At 39.1% G+C, this 15,538-nt stretch overlaps 1 pseudogene; it reads left to right on the forward strand.

The window, feature by feature from the left end:
* LOC109062242 overlaps nucleotides 1-15,538 on the forward strand; it is a 995,865-nt pseudogene that overhangs the window by 293,377 nt on the left and 686,950 nt on the right.

Consider the following 15,538-nt stretch of genomic DNA (forward strand, 5'->3'; position numbering starts at 1 on the left):
GAAAAGCGATTCAGTGATCATTCTGGTTAGCTTTTTCTCGTTTTTGGTTATAAGACATATCATTTTGTTCTGTATTTTTCAATCCTTTACATTTTCCATGATGTAAAATGACGCGTTTTCAAATCTTTTTACCAACATTTTAAAAAAATTGTCTTTTATTTTACTCAGCATTGTTTTTAAACATCAGATTAATACAAAACCGATTCCAAAAAAAAGTTGGGACACTGTACAAATTGTGAGTAAAAAGGAATGGAATAATTTACAAATCTCATTAACTTATATTTTATTCACAATAGAATATAGATGACATATAAAATGTTGAAAGTGAGACATTTTGAAATGTCATGCCAAATATTGGCTCATTTTGGATTTCATGAGAGCTACACATTCGAAAAAAGTTGGGACAGGTAGCAATAACAGGCCGGAAAAGTTAAATGTACATATAAGGAACGCTGGAGGACCAATTTGCAACTTATTAAGTCAATTGGCACATGATTGGGTATAAAAAGAGCCTCTCAGAGTGGCAGTGTTCTCTCAGAAGTCAAGATGGGCAGAGGATCACCAATTCCCCAATGCTGCGGCAAAAAATAGTGGAACAATATCAGAAAGGAGTTTCTCAGAGAAAAATTGCAAAGAGTTTGAAGTTATCATCATCTACAGTGCATAATATAATCCAAAGATTCAGAGAATCTGGAACAATCTCTGTGCGTAAGGGTCAAGGCCGGAAAAACCATATTGGATGCATGTGATCGTCGGGCCCTTAGATGGCACTGCATCACATACAGGAGGTGCTACTGTAATGGAAATCACAACATGGGCTCAGGAATACTTCCAGAAAAACAATTACGGTGAACGCAATCCCACCGTGCCATTCGCAGTTGCCGTCTAAAAACTCTGTAGGTCAAAAAAGAAGCCGTAATCTAAACATGATCCAGAAGAGCAGGCGTTTCTCTCTGCCAAGGCTCATTTAAAATCGACTGTGGCAAGTGGAAAAACTGTTCTGTGGTCTGACGAATCAAAATTTTAAGTTCTTTTTGGAAAAACTGGGACGCCATGTCATCTGGACTAAAGAGGACAAGGACAGCCCAAGTTGTTTCAGCGCTCAGTTCAGAAGCCTGCATCTCTGATGGTATTGGGGTTGCATGAGTGTGTGTGGCCATGGGCAGCTTGCACATCTGGAAAGGCACCATCAATGCTGAAAGGTATATCCAAGTTCTAGAACAACATATGCTCCCATCCAGAACGTCTTCTCTTTCAGGGAAGACCTTGCATTTTCCAACATGACAATACCAGGCCACATACTGCATCAATTACAACATCATGGCTGCGTAGAAGAAGGATCCGGGTACTGAAATGGCCAGCCCTGCAGTCCAGATCTTTCACCCACAGAAAACATTTGGCTCATCGTAAAGAGGAAGATGCGACAAAGAAGACCTAAGACAGTTGAACACTAGAAGCCTGTATTAGACAAGAATGGGACAACATTCCTATTCCTAAACTTGAGCAACTTGTCTCCTCAGTCCCCCAGACATTTGCATACTGTTATAAAAAGAAGAGGGGATGCCACACAGTGGTAAACATGGCCTTGTCCCAAAACCTTTTTTAGAGATGTGTAGATGCCATGAAATTTAAAATCAGCTTATTTTTCCCTTAAAATGATACATTTTCTCAGTTTAAACATTTTATATATCATCTATGTTGTATTCTGAATAAAATATTGAAATTTGAAACATCCACATCATTTCATTCTGTTTTTACCTCACAATTTGTACAGTGTCCCAACTTTTTTGGAATCGGGTTTTGTATACACATAAAATGATTTTGCTCATTAGCCTATATAAATCCTCTTTATATATCTTGGATGATGTTTTTTCTTCCTGTTTTGGACTGTAGAAATGGCGGACAAAAGCGACGCAGTTTCTTTAAAACGCCTGTGATCGCTTAACTCTTGTTAAAGCTACAAGTAGGCCTATATCTGTCATTCCTTAATCAGTGTTAAAATAAACCATGTAGTCCAGTGAATGTGGTATAAATGAATTGTGAATTTGTCATTTGCCCGATCAAATGCACCATGAATATAAATAAAAATGGACCGCTTTTGTGGCCTACACTAAATACAGCATAACCATTTTTTTAATACAAGCACTATAGACAAAATTATGGGCTATTAATGTATTTATTATTTATTTATATGCACTGGTCGATTTTCGAAATTTAGGCTAATTTGCTTCTACAGGTCCTTCTCAAAAAATTAGCATATTGTGATAAATAGTTCATTATTTTCCATAATGTAATGATAAAAATTAAACTTTCATATATTTTAGATTCATTGCACACCAACTGAAATATTTCAGGTCTTTTATTGTTTTTTAATACTGATGATTTTGGCATACAGCTCATGAAAACCCAAAATTCCTATCTCAAAAAAAAATAGCATACCATGAAAAGGGTCTCTAAACGAGCTATTAACCCTAATCATCTTAATCAACTAATTAACCCTAAACACCTGCAAAAGATTCCTGAGGCTTTTAAAAACTCCCAGCCTGGTTCATTACTCAAAACCTCATTTATGGGTAAGACTGCCGACCTGACTCCTGTCCAGAAGGCCATCATTGACACCCTCAAGCGAGAGGGTAAGAGAAACACACGGGGTAGAGGTGGTGGGGCTGTTAGTAGTGCACTGCATACTTACCTCTGCTTCTCCGAATGCACCGAATGCAGCTCGAACGTGTCGTCACCTGCACTCAGCACAAAGGTAGATATACATCCGCCATAAAAGTGAGTAAAAGCAATGGTGATGTGTGTGAATAGAGTATTAGCAATGCACGCGGGTTTAGTGACAACCCACGCTGGTGATGCTAATGGGCTATAAGCTACTAGTGGACTCGGGAAATCAAAATAAAACTAGTGATAACAAGGCGCTCTGATTGTCTTTGTTGTAGAATACGATAGAGATTATTCCATGTAAACACTACATTTGCTGTATTAGTCGCGGGGAAAGTGAAACTTAATGATGTGGTGCTTAAAGCCACGTTAAAATGAAATGTTTACGGCAACATGAAGTTGTCAGAAAGCATATTGTTCGACGATTTTCTATAGACCCCTTAAAAGTTTGTAAACATTGCAACGTCTCCGGGTGGGCGGGGCTTAGCTGGAGGCAAAAAGAGGCGCGGACGCAATGTTGACAAGTGTAAACTAGCACGTTTTAGGGATTTATTAAACATGAATGCAGAAGAAGGTTCGGAACTGTCCGAATATGTACAGTCACTGACTCTGCAGGACCGTGACAAAAAAATAATAATAAAAAAAGTGGGAGTTAGCATACATTTATCAATTAATTCAGTTGATCACTCAGTTCACTGACCAAACTGGTTATCTGACCAAAATATAATGACGAGTGGATTACAGTAGCCTAATTTATTTATTTATTTATTTTTTATCTAAGCCTGGTGTAGTTCTTGTATCTTGTTCTCATTGGAAACATTTTAACCAGGTTTTGGATATTTCCTAGACAACATATGAATTACTTTCGGGTGGTTTGGGGAATTTTCTCAAGGCTTATTGTCTAATGTAACCTATCGGTGGGCTAACTATGATTAGCAATGTGGATTATTTTAAGAGACCATTCAAAGGATGGCACACACATCTATCGCTGTATGTTTGTTTAACATTTAAGCTAGCTAGTGCGCTGAAGGTTGGCGACTTTTCACCAATAAAACATAAACTTGCTGATTTGTACTAGATAAAACCAACACACCAGTACATATGCATAGATTATTTTTACCTAATATGAAGTGTGCACTGCAAACACAAGCATTTTTTATGATCGTCTATGTCTAGTCTTTACGCCTTATTGCATTCAAACCACAATTGTCTTCTTGATTTCTGTGAAGGAATGTCGGCCGGGATCCGGTGAAACTTTAGTTTTGAACCAAAAGTGCTGTTCCTTCTATTCTGGCAGCCAAAAAACTGCACAAGACAACATTTTAAAGTCAAAACCTCAAACTTTTAGCGCGCCTGCTATGAGTTCTTCCTTAGGTTTTGCCTCCAGCTTGAGCGGTGACGTCACAGTTACGTAGGCGATTAAGGGGTCTATAAGCAAGGATAAAATTAGGGCTGCACGATAATGGTTAAACTGATAATCACGATTATTATGATTAAAATTATTAATAACGAGTATTATATCCTGCTGAAAAAAAAAAAAAAAAAAAAAACACTGCTAAAACCCAGCCTAAACTTAGCTGGTCTCCCAGCTTGGTCAAGCTGGTTTTAGCTGGTTGTTCCAGCTGGTCTCCCAGCCTGACCATGGTCAAAACCCCTCTAAAACCAGCCTTCTGACCAGCTTTGACCAGCAAAGACCAGGCTGGATGACCAACTAAAATCAGTCAACCAGCTTAGGCTGGTTTTAGTTTTTTTTTTTTTTATTCCGCAGGGGAAATGCAATAACATTTCATGTGTCCTTTAACCAACCTCCACTGACTATACACTGACTTCATTTAACCAACATGCAAATGGGAAAAAAGCCACTCAGATCGCACAGTAAATTTGCTCAAAGATAATTAATGCCATTTTCAACACGAAAAACTGGTAAAAATTTTAGAAAACTCTTAATATAAATTCCAACAATTGCAATTTATGTACATTTTTCTCCATTGTATTGTCACAGTTAGGAAAAAAGCGGCGGGTTTTTGTTAAATGTAAGCCAAAATCATCACAATTAAAAGAACCAAAGACTTAAACTACTTCAGTCTGTTGAATTTATTTAATACACAAGTTTCACAATTTGAGTTGAATTACTGAAATAAATGAACTTTTCCACGACATTCTAATTTATTGATATGCACCTGTATAATAGTATGTAATGTTTAAATAAGTTATGACATATGTTTGTAATGTTGTTATATTATATTTATGGTTCATTGGCAGCTGCTTATGCTGGAACTATGCGGTCAGTTAATCAAGAACACAGCACATCTCAATACTCATAAGGGTGCGTTCTGCGTCCTCGTGTCCTTCCGAGTTCGTTCTTCCAAGAAAGCTTGGCAAGACCGGTCTCCACGGGAACGCAAGTCCGTTCTTTGCGTTCTTGGAATTTAGAAAGGTCCGCGTAATGCTTCACAATTCAATTATCAGACCATACGGTGCAAATGCATAAATGCAAAAATGAAACCAAACATTCATTTTTTCATATTTTTTTTTCAGTCAATTCATTAATGATTAATTGCCATTTTCTCTCCTCTCTTTTTTCAGTTTACTAAATTATGACTTAAGAAATTATAATTTAAATAATCTAAATAAGTTTCTTTTTTCCATTTTTTTTTTTTTTTTTTTTTTTTCAAAATCATTTAATTTGCGCTGTGGGCTGTACCATTAGCGCGGGGGTGTGGCCGCAGACTGTTTCATAGACGCTTAACGTGGCTTAATGTATCCTACTAAAAGTGACACTGGAGGACAAACCTCATTAATAATAAACATATAGGCTAATATTACAGACAAGCAGAATAACCCAGAACATGACAGTAAATTGGAATAAATTGCACTTTAAATATTTTGTGCCCCACTGAAAACCTAAAGAAAATACGTGGCTCAATGGACGAAGACAGTGGTATAAGTTAAAAAGCCCAAACTCTGTATATTAATTAATACAATGTATTAATAATGTAGCCTTTTCTTACTAGGTACAGGAAAGCTGATGAGTATATGAACAACACACTGTTACCCTCCCATTGGTTTAATGGAAGAAGACGGTGTAAAAGTATGGCCAAATTTGGTATACACCTTATTAATGTTGCGAACTATATTGCCTGGGCTACTGGGAAGCAGATGTGACCGGAATATGAACGCAACACGCAAAGTCTCAAGTTAAGCGTTTTCCTCCCTTTGAAAACCATGTTTGAACATGTTTAATATGGTTTAATGCAACACTGCACATTTTAGATGGGTCCCTATTCAAACACATTTGATTCAACTCATCATCTCATTAGTGAAGACTCCAAGACCTCAAATGTGTGTGTCAGATAAGAGACACCAAAAACGTGCAGTGTTGGGCGTTCTCCAGGACCAGGATTGGGAACCACTACATTAAGACAGTGATTAAAAAGCAAAGCATACACCTTATTTATAAAACATAGCCTACTATTTACACACAAGCAGAAGAGCCCAGAATAACGAAAGAATGTGCAAGTTTCACGTGAAGCGATTTCCTCCCATAGAAAACTATCTACCACACACACACACACACACACACACACACACACACACACACACACACACACACACACACACACACACACACACACACAACCGCCCGGGGACATTCTAAAATGCTTAACGTGGCTTAATGCTGTTTTTAAAGGGACCAAATACAGTAAATACATTATTAATAAAGCATTTAATTTAGGCCTACAGACAAACAGGTGAGTCCAGAATTAGAACGCAACATGCTTAATTACACGTTGTGTTTTCCTCCCAAGGAAAACGTTTAACATTGCTTAATGAATTAAAACAGTTTTTAAATGACCAAACTCAATAAATCTCAGGGTAATGTTTGAACTGTACAGGCTTTAACATTTGAAAAACACTATACAGTAATTTGCTATGCTCCGTCGTTATGCTTAGCTTGCACAGCTGCCGCCAAGTTTTGTTGCTGCCTGCCACAGGCTTGCGGGTCTTTGGAAGTGGCAACAGCATCAGCTGCCGCCAAGTTTCATAATTCATGGTAATGTTGTAGCCTGCTGAAAAAACCTATATGCAAATATTTTATAAACATCTTTAATCAAATGTAGCTTTTACAGTTCAAACATTACACAGAGATATATATTTAGACGGATTTCCGTGGCTGATGTTTATGAATAAATCTTTAGCTTATGTCTCCAGTGTTTATGTGTGTGTGTGTGTGTATGTGTGTGTGTGGGTGGCATAGTTTTCTAAGGGAGGAAATTGCTTCATGTGAAACTTTGCACATTGCATTCATATTCTGACATTTAACGTGCAATTATTGCAATTTGCTTCCATATTCTGAGCTATTCTGCTTGTCTCTAAATACTGTAGTAGACTATATGTTTATTATTAATAAGTTGTGTCCTGTGCTATTTTAGTAGGATACATTAAGACACATTAAGCATTTGTGAAACATTCAGAGGACACACCCCTGTGCTAATGGTGCAACCCATAGCGCAAATTGTTTTATAAAAAAAAAAAAAAAAAAAAAATAGATTTGTCTTTTTTTTTTATTATTATTATTAAAATTATAATTTCTTAAGTCACAATTTAGTAAACTGAAACCTGTCATTGTATATTACGAATATTGTTGGCTCTAAATGGATAGCTCTCGATGGCGCCGCAGACGGCTGTTTCAGTGGATAGCTCTCGATGGCGCCGCAGACGGCTGTTTCAGTGCTTGGCTCTCCAGTGTTTGTACTGTTTTTTTTCGTTTTTCCTGTTTTTTGTTTAACAAACACAATCAGTTTCACCAGGGAAGAACTGCTGAACATTCGGCAGAACACACCACAAGATCTTTTACCGGATTTACAATTATTCAGACGTTTTACTGAACGTTGTTGTCGGCGGAGCAGCGGTGCTGATCAAATGCTTCAGGACGCTTAAACGGGGAAAGCGAGCTGGTGCGCTCGTTAGACTCAGGAAGCGCGTGGATTTCGAACGCCGTTGCCTAGCATCCATCTGGCAAATCTCCACTCTCTACCCAACAAAAACGGACGAAATCCTTCTGCTCTCTCGGACAAATAAGGATTTCTCACACTCTGCTGCTCTGTGTTTCACGGAAACCTGGCTCAATGACGCCATACCGGACAGCGCGCGCTCCATCTGCCGGACTTTCAGTTGTTTAGAGCAGATCGCGACGCAGAATCAACGGGGAAATCGTACGGTGGTGGGACATGCTTTTACATCAATGAACGGTGGAGTACAGATGTAACTTTGTTAAAGAAGATGTGCTGCTCAGATCTCGAAAACACTCTTCATTAACTGCAAGCCATTCTATTCGCGGCGGGAGTTTCACTCGTTCATTCTGGTGAGTGTTTATATCCCTCCGCAAGCGCACGTAAGTCTGGCTTTACAGAAACTCGCTGACCAGATCACAGAGACAGAACAACAACACCCGGACTCTGTTTTTTAATCATTCTTGGGGACTTTAATAAAGCCAATCTCTCCCGTGAACTGCCAAAATACAGACAGCATGTTACATGTCCCACCAGAGACAGTAATATATTGGATCACTGTTACACCACAATAAAAGGATGCATATCACTTTGTTCCACGAGCAGCTTTGGGACTGTCTGATCACTGTCTGGTTCATCTTATACCAACCTACAGGCAGAAACTTAAATCTGCTAAACCTGTAGTAAAGACTGTAAAGAGATGGACCAACGGAAACAGAGCAGGATTTACAAGCCTGTTTTGACCCCACTGATTGGAGTGTTTTTGAAGCTGCTACCACCAATCTGGATGAACTCACAGAGACCGTAACATCATATATTAGTTTTTGTGAGGATATATGCATTCCTACCAGGACTTATTTAACATTCAACAATGATAAGCCATGGTTTACAGCAAAACTCAGACATCTTCGTCAGGCCAAAGAGGATGCCTACAGAAATGGGGGGACAGAGTCTTGTACAATCAGGCCAGGAACACACTGAACCAAAGAGATTAGAGCGGCTAAAAAGACCTACGCTAAAAAGTTGGAAGACCAGTTTACTTCCAACGACTCAACTTCAGTGTGGAGTGGACTGAGAGCCATCACTAATTACAAGACACCATCCTCCTGCACTGAGGCTAATCAACGACTTGTTAACGACCTGAATGAGTTTTATTGTAGATTGGAAACCCCCACACCCATTCTGACCATCTCTCTACACAACCGTTAACACCTCCTGCAATCCCCCTCTCCACACCTCCTGCTCTTCAAATCTGTGAAGATGATGTGCGCCAGGTCTTCAGGAAGAACAAAAGAAGAAAAGCACCAGGCCCAGATGGCGTTACACCCAGCCTGTTTGAAAACCTGTGCTGACCAGCTGGCCCCCATCTTTTCACAGATCTTCAACAGATCTCTGGAGTTGTGTGAAGTGCCTTCCTGCTTCAAACGCTCCACCATCATCCCCCATTCCAAAGAAACCCAAGATTACAGGACTTAACGACTACAGATCTGTGGCTCTAACATCTGTCGTCATGAAGTCGTTTGAAAAAAACTGGTTCTGGCTTATCTGAAGGACATCACTGGACGCCAGTCCTGGACAACCTTACTGGACCCCCTGCAGTTTGCTTACCGAGCAAACAGGTCCGTGGATGATGCAATCAATATAGGATTGCACTTCATCCTGCAAAATATGGACAAAACAGGGACTTATGTGAGGATCCTGTTTGTGGACCCAGTTCGGCTTTCAACACCATCATCCCAACAGCCCTCCAGACCAAACTGACCCAGCTCTCTGTTCCTAGCTCTATCTTTTAGTGGATCACCAGCTTTCTGACAGATAGGCAACAGCTAGTGAGACTGGGGAAATTCATGTCCAACAGCTGCTCCACCAACACTGGTGCCCCTCAGGGATGTGTTCTCTCCCCACTGCTCTTCTCGCTGTACACCAACAACTGCACCTCAAAAGACCCCTTTGTCAAGCTCCTGAAGTTTGCAGACGACACCACACTCATCGGTCTCATCCAGGAAGGTGACGAGTCTGTATACAGACAAGAGGTTGAGCAGCTGGCTGTCTGGTGCAGTCTTAACAACCTGAAGCAGAACACGCTCAAAACAGTGGAGATGATCGTGGACTTCAGAAGAAACCCCCCTGCACTCCCCCCACTCACCATCATGAACAGCACTGTGGCTGCAGTGGAGTCATTCAGATTCCTGGGAACCACCATCTCTCAGGACCTGAAGTGGGACAATCACATTGACTCCATTGTTAAAAGGCCCAACAAAGGTTGTACTTCCTTCGCCAGCTGAGGAAGTTTAACCTGCCACAGGAGCTGCTGAAACAGTTCTACTCAGCCGTCATTGAGTCTGTCCTGTGCACTTCAATAACTGTGTGGTTTGGCTCAGCTACAAAATCAGACATCAGAAGACTACAGAGAACGGTTCGGACTGCTGAAAGGATTATTGGTACTCCCCTGCCCACCCTTCAAGAACTGTATACATCCAGAGTGAGGAAAAGGGCTCAAAAAATCACACTGGATCCCTCACACCCAAGTTACCCCATCTTTGAACTCTTGCCATCTGGCCGGCGCTTCAGTCAGAGCCGCAAATACCAGGACAGTCAGGCACAAGAACAGTTTCTTCCCCCAGGCAATCTACCTCATGAACAGTTAAATGTTCCCCACTTATACAATAAAAAATGTGCAATATCCTTATATTTATTTGTTACCCCCCTTCATCCTAGTACATCCCTGCATCTTACTCAATCCAATTCCATTATCATTTATAGCACAATTGTTTATAAACTTATTTATCTGCAAAGGGTTTTTATTTTTTTTTTATTTTTTATTTATTTTTATTTTTTTTGACTGTGTGTTGTTGTCTTTTGTGTACTGGAAGCTTATGTCAATAAAACAAATTCATTGTATGCGCAAGCATACTTGGCAATAAAGCTCTTTTCTGATTCTGATTCTGATTCTGATTTTTTAATCTTTGCATTTTCACAATATGATCTGAAAATTGAATTGTGAAGTGTTACACGGACCGAGAAACAATGCAACTTTGCCATAAAACCAAGAAGAACAAACAATGTGAAATTATGCATTTGTGGTTTCCCCCCCGCTGAGACAGGAAAAGAAAGTAGGCTAACCATCACAGACTCCATTACAGCAAAGCAAAACAACTACTCTGTATCTACAAGAGACTATCTCCAAGACATCAACAGTTAAAATGATGAGAAGCGATACAGTGATCATTCTGTTCGCTTTTCTCGTTTTTGGTAAAGACATCAATTTGTTTCTGTATTTTTCAATCCTTTACATTTTCCATGATGTAAAATGACGCGTTTTCAAATCTTTTTACCAACATTTTAAAAAAATTGTCTTTTATTTTACTCAGCATTGTTTTAAACATCAGATTAATACAAACCCGATTCCAAAAAAGTTGGGACACTGTACAAATTGAGAGTAAAAAGGAAAGGAATAATTTACAAATCTCATAAACTTATATTTTATTCAGAATACAACATAGATGACATATCAAATGTTGAAAGTGAGACATTTTGAAATGTCATGCCAAATATTGGCTCATTTTGGATTTAATGAGAGCTACACATTCGAAAAAAGCTGGGACAGGTAGCAATAAGAGGCCGGAAAAGTTAAATGTACATATAAGGAACAGCTGGAGGACCAATTTGCAACTTATTAAGTCAATTGGCAACATGATTGGGTATAAAAAGAGCCTCTCAGAGTGGCAGTGTCTCTCAGAAGTCAAGATGGGCAGAGGATCACCAATTCCCCCCATGCTGCGGCAAAAAATAGTGGAACAATATCAGAAAGGAGTTTCTCAGAGAAAAATTGCAAAGAGTTTGAAGTTATCATCATCTACAGTGCATTAACTAATCCAAAGATTCAGAGAATCTGGAACAATCTCTGTGCGTAAGGGTCAAGGCCGGAAAACCATATTGGATGCATGTGATCGTCGGGCCCTTAGATGGCACTGCATCACATACAGGAGTGCTACTGTAATGGAAATCACAACATGGGCTCAGGAATACTTCCAGAAAACAATTACGGTGAACGCAATCCACCGTGCCATTCGCCGTTGCCGTCTAAAACTCTGTAGGTCAAAAAAGAAGCCGTATCTAAACATGATCCAGAAGAGCAGCAGGCGTTTTCTCTGGGCCAAGGCTCATTTAAAATCGACTGTGGCAAAGTGGAAAACTGTTCTGTGGTCAGACTAATCAAAATTTTAAGTTCTTTTTGGAAAACTGGGACGCCATGTCATCTGGACTAAAGAGGACAAGGACAGCCCAAGTTGTTATCAGCGCTCAGTTCTGAATCCTGCATCTCTGATGGTATGGGGTTGCATGAGTGCGTGTGGCATGGGCAGCTTACACATCTGGAAAGGCACCATCAATGCTGAAAGGTATATCCAAGTTCTAGAACAACATATGCTCCCATCCAGACGTCTTCTCTTTCAGGGAAGACCTTGCATTTCCAACATGACAATACCAGACCACATACTGCATCAATTACAACATCATGGCTGCGTAGAAGAAGGATCCGGGTACTGAAATGGCCAGCCTGCAGTCCAGATCTTTCACCCATAGAAAACATTTGGCTCATCGTAAAGAGGAAGATGCGACAAAGAAGACCTAAGACAGTTGAACAACTAGAAGCCTGTATTAGACAAGAATGGGACAACATTCCTATTCCTAAACTTGAGCAACTTGTCTCCTCAGTCCCCAGACATTTGCAGACTGTTATAAAAAGAAGAGGGGATGCCACACAGTGGTAAACATGGCCTTGTCCCAACTTTTTTAGAGATGTGTTGATGCCATGAAATTTAAAATCAACGTATTTTTCCCTTAAAATGATACATTTTCTCAGTTTAAACATTTGATATGTCATCTATGTTGTATTCTGAATAAAATATTGAAATTTGAAACATCCACATCATTGCATTCTGATTTTACTCACAATTTGTACAGTGTCCCAACTTTTTTGGAATCGGGTTTGTATACACATAAAATGATTTTGCTCATTAGCCTATATAAATCCTCTTTATATATCTTGGATGATGTTTTTTCTTCCTGTTTTGGAGTGTAGAAATGGCGGACAAAAGCGACGCAGTTTCTTTAAAACGCTTGTGATCGCTTAACTCTTGTTAAAGCTACAAGTAGGCCTATATCTGTCATTCCTTAATCAGTGTTAAAATGAAACATGTAGTCCAGTGAATGTGGTATAATTAATTGTGAATTTGTCATTTGCCCAATCAAATGCACCATGAATATAAATAAAAATGGACTGCTTTTGTGGCCTACACTAAATACAGCATAACCATTTTTTTAATACAAGCACTATAGACAAAATTATGGATATTAATGTATTTATTATTTATTTATATGCACTGGTCGATTTCGAAATTTAGGCTAATTTCTTTCTACAGGTCCTTCTCAAAAAATTAGCATATTGTGATAAAAGTTCATTATTTTCCATAATGTAATTGATAAAAATTAAACTTTCATATATTTTAGATTCATTGCACACCAACTGAAATATTTCAGGTCTTTTATTGTTTTAATACTGATGATTTTGGCATACAGCTCATGAAAACCCAAAATTCCTATCTCAAAAAATTAGCATATCATGAAAAGGTTCTCTAAACGAGCTATTAACCTAATCATCTGAATCAACTAATTAACCCCTAAACACCTGCAAAAGATTCCTGAGGCTTTTAAAAACTCCCAGCCTGGTTCATTACTCAAAACCTCAATCATGGGTAAGACTGCCGACCTGACTGCTGTCCAGAAGGCCATCATTGACACCCTCAAGCGAGAGAGGGTAAGACACAGAAAGATTCCAGACCTTGGGGGACCTGCGGAAGCAGTGGACTGAGTCTGGAGTAGAAACATCCAGAGCCACCGTGCACAGGCGTGTGCTTTTGAACCAGAACACAGCGGCAGAAGCGCCTGACCTGGGCTACAGAGAGAAGCAGCACTGGACTGTTGCTCAGTGGTCCAAAGTACTTTTTTCGGATGAAAGCAAATTTTGCATGTCATTCGGAAATCAAGGTGCCAGAGTCTGGAGGAAGACTGGGGGAGAAGGAAATGCCAAAATGCCTTAAGTCCAGTGTCAAGTACCCACAGTCAGTGATGGTCTGGGGTGCCATGTCAGCTGCTGGTGTTGGTCCACTGTGTTTTATCAAGGGCAGGGTCAATGCAGCTAGCTATCAGGAGATTTTGGAGCACTTCATGCTTCCATCTGCTGAAAAGCTTTATGGAGATGAAGATTTAGTTTTTCAGCACGACCTGGCACCTGCTCACAGTGCCAAAACCACTGGTAAATGGTTTACTGACCATGGTATTACTGTGCTCAATTGGCCTGCCAACTCTCCTGACCTGAACCCCATAGAGAATCTGTGGGATATTGTGAAGAGAAAGTTGAGAGACGCAAGACCCAACACTCTGGATGAGCTTAAGGCCGCTCTATCGAAGCATCCTGGGCCTCCATAACACCTCAGCAGTGCCACAGGCTGATTGCCTCCATGCCACGCCGCATTGAAGCAGTCATTTCTGCAAAAGGATTCCCGACCAAGTATTGAGTGCATAACTGAAGATAATTATTTGAAGGTTGACTTTTTTTGTATTAAAAACACTTTTCTTTTATTGGTCGGATTAAAAAAAATGCTAATTTTTTGAAATAGGAATTTTGGGTTTTCATGAGCTGTATGCCAAAATCATCAGTATTAAAACAATAAAAGACCTGAAATATTTCAGTTGGTGTGCAATGAATCTAAAATATATGAAAGTTAAATTTTTATCATTACATTATGGAAAATAATGAACTTTTATCACAATATGCTAATGTTTTGAGAAGGACCGTTTTGGCTTGTCTTGTTATTACACCTATACAGCAATACTTTGCATCTATATTTTAAATTACAGTGCATCTACAGTGCATCTATATTTTAATTACAATTACATAAGTTTAGAGGCTTTTTTCTCAAAAGGAGTATTTTTTTTTTTTGTTCTCTCATGTATTGAGTCAGAGATCTCCACTTAAGCAGCACTTACTTACACCAAGTTTTACAGCTTAGAATGTCAAAAAAAAAAAAAACAAACAAAAAAAAAACTTTATGCAATGTTTAGATTTTTGTTCTGGAAATGTATTTAAATTAATGCACTTTAAAAAGTAAAGAAATTGTGATGGAATATTAATTAGAATAACAATTTACTAATTTGCATATTCAAATATAAAAGCATATTTAACATGTGATAATGAACATTCATATATACACTCACCGGCCATTTTATGAGGTACACCTATTCAATTGCTTGGTAAAACAAATTGCTAATCAACCAATCATACGGCCTACACCACAATCAGAATAACCCAGAATATGAAAGTAAATTGAGCTAAATTGCACGTTAAGTATTTTGTGCCCCACTGAAAAACCTATAGAAAATACGTGGCTCAATGGACGAAGACAGTGGTATAAGTTAAAAATCCAAAACAATGTATTAATAATGTAGCCTATGTTACAGGAAAGCAGATGAGAATATGAACAACACAATGTTACCCTCCCATTGGTTTAATGGAAGAAGACGGTGTAAAAGTATGGCCAAATTTGGTATACACCTTATTAATGTTGCGAACTATATTGCCTGGGCTACTGGGGAGCAAATGTGACCGGAATATGAACGCAACATGCAAAGTCTCAAGTTAAGCGTTTTCCTACCTTTGAAATCCATTATTTGAAAACGTTTAATATGGTTTAATGCATTAAGACAGTGGTTCCCAATCCTGGTCCTGGAGAACCCCCAACACTGCACATTTTAGATGTCTCCCTGTTCAAACACACCTAATTCAACTCATCAGCTCATTA

The sequence above is a fragment of the Cyprinus carpio genome, chromosome B22 (assembly GCF_018340385.1).
Source record: "Cyprinus carpio isolate SPL01 chromosome B22, ASM1834038v1, whole genome shotgun sequence".
Classification (NCBI taxonomy): Eukaryota; Metazoa; Chordata; class Actinopteri; order Cypriniformes; family Cyprinidae; genus Cyprinus; species Cyprinus carpio.